The sequence below is a fragment of the Erinaceus europaeus genome, chromosome 21, assembly GCF_950295315.1.
Source record: "Erinaceus europaeus chromosome 21, mEriEur2.1, whole genome shotgun sequence".
Taxonomy (NCBI): Eukaryota; Metazoa; Chordata; class Mammalia; order Eulipotyphla; family Erinaceidae; genus Erinaceus; species Erinaceus europaeus.
This window is the reverse complement of record NC_080182.1, coordinates 812172-818542: the sequence shown is the minus strand read 5'-3', so window position 1 is coordinate 818542 and position 6371 is coordinate 812172. Positions and strand designations below refer to the sequence as shown.

Genomic DNA, 6371 nt, shown 5'->3' with positions numbered 1-6371 from the left:
ACAATTACCTAGGACAGAAAGAAATTGGCAGAAAGGAGTAAAACAAAAAGGAGTGAGTGAGAAAGAAATGCTACCTATGAAGGAAACTAAGACGTCGTTATGATGAAATGCATAGTATTCTGGGTTAAATCATGGAACAACAAACAAAAAAGCCATTAATGGAAAATGTGGGGGGGCCAGGTACCAGACGGTGGCACATTCGGTTAAGCGGACAAGTCAACTGGAGCACACAAAGGACCAGGGCTTGAGTCCCTGCTCCTCAGCAAGGGAGACGCTCCGCAAGTGGTAAACAGGGCTTCAGGGTCTCTCTGTCTCTCTTCCTCTCTACCTCCCCTCTCAAATTTCTCTCTGTCATGTCAAATAAAATAGAAAAAAAAATGGAGGCTAGGTGGTGGTGCATCTGGTCACAGTATGTATGGAGCTGAGTTCTAGTCCCTGGTCCCCACCGGAAGGGGAAACTTCATGAGTGGTGAAGCAGGGATGCAGGTGTCTTTCAGCCTCTCCCCAATATCTCCCTCACCCTTCTCAATTTCTCTCTGTCTCTATCTAATAATAAGTAAACTAAAAATATTTGTTTAAAAAATGTAAACTCTTCCTTCTGTCTGAAGTCAGAAGGCAGGCTAGGACTCAGTGTTGCACTGATGCTTTTTTTTTTTTTTTTTTTACGGTTTTGATAACTATACTGTGGTTAGGTAAGATGTTTTTATTAAAGAAAGCTGAATAATGTGAAATCATGGTCCCAAAGGGACAAGGCTGCCCTAGAGGGAGGAGGTGACCTAAAACAGATATGTAGTGTTAGACAGAAACAGTAACTTTCAGTGCCCTGCTTATAGGAAATTTCCTTTGCAAGAACAGTCAGTGTGCTAAAATGTAACTGGGGAGGGTGGCAACAGCAAGCACCTCATCCCCCCACACCCTATTTCTGCTCTCTTGCCTCTTCCTGATGATGAGAATAGTTAACATCTGTGACAACCTTGTAGGTGGAAATTCACAGCGGCCCCTCATGATTCAGGAAGATAGGATCCAGGAAGTAGGACCTCAGAGGACCTTAAGTCCGCATCCTCTTAGCCTGGGATTTTACCTCCCAGTTTTCCAACCCCTCCCCAAACCTGTTAATGATTTATTCATTATCCAGATAGAGAGAGTACTAAAGCATAACTCTGGCATTCACCATGCTGAGCGTGGAACTTGAGATCTGGTGCTTGCAAGGCTGGTTCTCCATCCACTGTACCACCTCCCAGCCTGCCTTAGTCCACCACCTCCCCCACACACACCCCATCACCATAACCATCCACCTCCTTACACCTGTAAAGATCCCCTGAAGTAAAGAAATAAAGGCGTTTGATTTGAACAGTAATCCTACCAGTGAGTTTGTATGGCAGCAGAGCCGTCCCCTTCCAGAAAAGCTTGATGTGACAGTGTTTGAATTTTTGCAACGCTGGGCAGTGAAGTACATGAAATTTCTCTATACTGTCTTTACAACTGTTACATGAATCTAATTTATTGAAAGTTTGAAAAAAAATGTTTGAAGAAAGGATTACTAATGGGAAAGGTCTGGTTAATAATATTGAATATAGGGAAGGAGAAATCAAGATACATATATTTGGAGATTCAATTCCATGGACAAGGAAAACAAATAAATAAATGGGGGTCACACCCAGTTAAGTGTATATATCACCATGCAGACGGACCTGGGTTTGAGTCCTCTCTCCCCACCTGCAGGGGGCATGCTTCACAAGAGGTGAAGCAGGTCTGTGGGTGTCTGTCTTTCTCTCTTCCTCTCTCTTCCCCCTCCTCTCTCAGTTTCTCTCTGTCATGTCTAATAAAAAAATAGAAAGAAAAAAATGGGAAGAAAAATGGCCACCAGGGGTGATGGATTTGCAGTGCTGGCTCTGAGCCTCAGTGATAAACCTGGTGGGAAAAAAAAAAAAGAAGAAATAACTGGGATTATATAAAATTAAAGAGATTTCACACATCAAAGGAAACAACCACAAAAATAAAAATAAAGACAGTTTCAAAATTAGGAGAAGATATTTACACATCATATATCCAACAAGAGATTGATATCCAAAGTGTATAAGGATATCATGCAAGTCAGTACCAACAAAAAAGACAAAAACAAAGAAGCAATCCAGTACAAAGGTAGGCAAAAGATCTGCACACTTCTTCAAAAAAGACATACAGATGGTTCACGAACAAATGAAGAAATGTTCACCGTTGCTTATTACCAAAGAAAAGCAGGCTGAAACCACAATGAGATTCCATCTCACACTGGTGAGAATCTCCTGCATCAAAAAGACTGGGAACAGTAAGTGTTGGGAAGGACGTGGAGAAGAAGGAATCTAGCACATTACTGCTAGGAGTGCAAGCTGGTATGCCCCCTATGGAAAACTGTGGATTCAGCAACATGGCTCCTAAACATTTTATCCAGAGGACACGAAAATATTAATTCAAACAGATGCTGCTCTATTTACAATAGATCAACTATCAGATCAACTTAAGTGCCCATCAACAGAGGGCTGAATGAGAAAGCTGTGGGAGATATACTCAATGAAATACCACTCTGCCATTAAAAAATTTGAGTTGTGTCTCTGAGGACACATGGATGGAAATGGAGGTAGTTATGCTAAACGAAATAAGTAAACGTCAGCTATTGCATGGCTTCACTATGTGGACTGTTTTTTTTTTTTTTTTTGCCCCCAGGGGTACTGCTGGGACTCCTACAAACCCACTGCTCATGGAGGCTATTTTTTTCCCCTTTTGTTGCCCTTATTGCTGTTGTTATTACTGTTATTGCTGTCATCGTTGTTGGACAGGACAGAGAAATCGAGAGAGGAGGGGAAGACAAAGATGGGGAGAGAAAGACAGACACTTGCAGACCTGCTTTACCACCTGTGAAGCAACCCCCCTGCAGGTGGGGAGCCAGGCTCAAACTGAGATCCTTCCACCGGTCATCGCGATTCCCACCATGTGCACTTAACCCACCACACTACTGCCCAGACCCCATTGTGTGGACTATTAACAAAACTAGCAAATTTGCAAAAAGTAAAAATAATCAAACTGGCACTTAGATTCTGTGAAGACTATGATGGTTGTCAGAGGGACAGGGAAGGAAAGTAAAGAGGAAAAGGGGTCTCTTTGGAGCAATGGTACTGGAACTTTGGTGGTGTTTGCGGTGAATCATACACACATAGAGAAAGAGAGAGAGGAGGAGGAGAGATAAATTGATGCTCATACAGGAGTCGGGTGTTAGCGCAGCGGGTTAAGTGCATGTGGCACAAAGCACAGGGACTGGCATAAGGATCCCGGTTTATGCTCTTAAATCCTATAATATTGTAAATCATTGTTAAGTCAATGAAATAAGTAGAGGTACCAGTGAGAAAGTGTGTGTGTGTGTGTGTGTGTGTGTGTGTGTGTGTGTGTGTGTGTGTGTGTGTGTGTGTGTAAGTGCTGGAGGTATGTCTGGTATGTAGCTGAGTTTGTGTTTATGTCCTTGAGAGGGTAAGTAAGTTGATGTGGCACAGAACTCAACTATGCCAGAATTCATGAGTCTAGATGTTTCCTTCCTTATATTTTGAGCCCTAGGCACTTTGTTTGCTTCACCCATATGTTTTAATGAAGCTGCCAAAAGCAGCAAAACAGTGCATAGGGGGCACCTGGATTTGAACCAGGGACCTCTTGATCTGCAGTCAAATGCTCTACCCCTGAGCTATACCCCCATGGCAGGAGGAGGCTTCATGAAACCACTTATTCTACCTTTATGAGTTATGTCACACTTCATAAGCTCTTTGTGGCTGAGGTTCACATTCCATTTCCTTTTAGAAACTGATTCCTTCCCGGTCACACCACCTCCTGCTTTCCCAGAACCTGTGTGTGCTCATTCTCTTCCCAGCACCTCAGCCTCATTGCTGTATTCTCAGTCTAATTTTCCAGTTTGAGAAATGCATGGTCACTCTCCCATAAGTCTCTGGGCAAAACCATGAATGCTCAAAGTACTGTGGGTCACCAACAAGTCACAGACATAACAGGGCTCTAAACTGGGTACCCATAAATGAATGTTAGAGGTTCCATTGCTTGCACCTGAGACTAGTTAATGTTTACCCTAGCAATGCTCTGTAGATAAAACTCTTTCTCAGGCATTCCCTCAAGTCACTACAAATGGGCACTGCACTCAGTGGCTGGACTGACCTTACAATCAGAAGGTTATAAAACTGAAATCACCCTAGCTGAGTGAAATTTGGTCACAAAGCTTTTAACACCAGGAGGACAATAATAATGTAAGGACACCACTGAGAGTGTGTACTCCAACTGCAAACACCAGGAGGACAATAATAATGTAAGGACACCACTGAGAGTGTGTACTCCAACTGCAAACCCTCAACCTTCTCTTCATAACCTTTGGCCTTAAGTCAGTTACTAAGAGTCTTCAATTTTAAGTCTTTTCCTGGACAGCAGAGATACTAAACACAGTGAATACATTTTTGACAGCAAGCAAGAAAATTAATGTAAAGACAGTGGAGTGGTGCCTCGCATATGCACAAGGGCTATTATACAGGCAGCCAGGAACTACATAAGATGCTAAAATTAATGTAAAGACAGTGGAGTGGTGCCTCGCATATGCACAAGGGCTATTATACAGGCAGCCAGGAACTACATAAGATGCTAAAATCTGACTGTTTTCTTCCTAAGAAAAAAGAAGATGGGTAGGGGGCACCTGGATTTGAACCAGGGACCTCTTGATCTGCAGTCAAATGCTCTACCCCTGAGCTATACCCCCAACAAGATGGACTTGTCTTTACAGTCACTCTCTCTCTCAACATTCTGCTTCTTAAAAGCCTCCAATGACTCAGAGGAGCTATAATTAGAAAGGATGTTGCCTAGAAGGAAGCTAGGCATGACAAGTCTAAGTTTATTAGAAAAAAAAAAAAAGAAAGAAAGGACAGGAGTGCTGAGGAGAGCTGAGGACCAAATTCTTCAATTCAAGAAACTCTTCTTAAACTTTCCAAAGCCCCACACCTCTCTTCTTCTTCTAGCGTTTGCCCTTCTTCCATAGCCAGTCAATGGCTTTGAAAGTGACTGGGACACCTCTCTTATCTACCATATCTCACATAAAACCAACCTCAGTTCCAGGGGGGAAATCATCAGCATCGTTTTAATGTTTTGGTTTGTTTTTTGTGTGTGGCAACATTAGTATAATGTGATAGATTAGATTCTTTTTTATTTATTCCTTTATTGGAGAATCAATGTTTTACATTCGACAGTAAATACAATAGTTTGTACATGCCTAACATTTCCCAGTTTTCCATATAACAATACAACCCCCACTAGGTCCTCTGTCAACCTTCATGGACCTGTACTCTCCCCACCCACCCACCCCAGAGTCTTTTACTTTGGTGCAATACGCCAATTCCAGTTCAGGTTCTACTTGTGTTTTCTCTTCTGATCTTGTTTTGGCAGATTAGATTCTTATCGTGTTTCCTTTAGCTAAACCTTCCAGAGGCTGAGGTTTTTCTCCTTCCTCATGATGTCACAAAACTAAATTCATAACTAGCCTTCAGTGAATCTAAAAGTATGTCCCAAAATACCTGAACTTGACTATCTGATAATGCCTTGGGGGAAGGGAGATGACCAGAGATGGATAAATTGGCTTGAACTTAACTCCAGCAGCTACTATGCTAAAGCCCAGGGGTTGTTCAGTGGCATATCTGCTTGAACACACGTTGCCAAGTATAAGGACCTGGGTCCAAGCCTCTGTTTCCTACCTACAGTGACTAAGCTTCATGAGAGGTGAGGCAGCTCTACAGGTGTCTGTCTGTCTGTCTCTCTCTCTCTCTCTCTATCTCTCCCTCCCTCCCTCCCCCTATCCTCTCAATCTCTGTCTCTATCCAATGAATGAATGAATAAACAATATTTTTTAAAACTACAGTTTGTCTTCTTGAAACAATAAAGAATAGTTGGCACCTATTACTGGATTTTTTCCCCTAGAAGGAGGAAGATCAGGGGGCCTTCTGCCTCTCTCCTATTGCCTCAGATCCAGCTCCTGATTTTCTTATGCTCCCACCCCCCTCCCACGTTCACCTCTTTAAAAGACTGAGCTCCCAGCTTCCCCAGAGTCACACCCTACTAGGGAAAGAGAGAGGCAGACTGGGGGTATGGACCGACCAGTCAACGCCCATGTTCAGCGGGGAAGCAATTACAGAAGCCAGACCTTCTACCTTCTGCATCCCTCAACGACCCTGAGTCCATGCTCCCAGAGGGATAGAGAATGGGAAAACTATCAGGGGAGGGGGTGGGTTATGGGGATTGGGTGTTGGGAATTGTGTGGAGTTGTACCCCTCCTACCTTATGCTTTTGTTCACTAATCCTTTCTT

At 43.1% G+C, this 6371-nt stretch overlaps 2 non-coding genes across 2 annotated transcripts; both read right to left on the bottom strand.

Moving 5' to 3' along the window:
• Positions 1-3647: 3647 nt before the first annotated feature.
• TRNAC-GCA (transfer RNA cysteine (anticodon GCA)) lies at positions 3648-3719 on the bottom strand. Its single transcript has one exon. It is a non-coding gene; the product is annotated as a tRNA-Cys (tRNA).
• A 986-nt stretch (positions 3720-4705) lies between these two features.
• On the bottom strand, positions 4706-4777 carry TRNAC-GCA (transfer RNA cysteine (anticodon GCA)). The gene has a single exon. It is a non-coding gene; the product is annotated as a tRNA-Cys (tRNA).
• Between the last annotated feature and the right edge of the window lie 1594 nt (positions 4778-6371).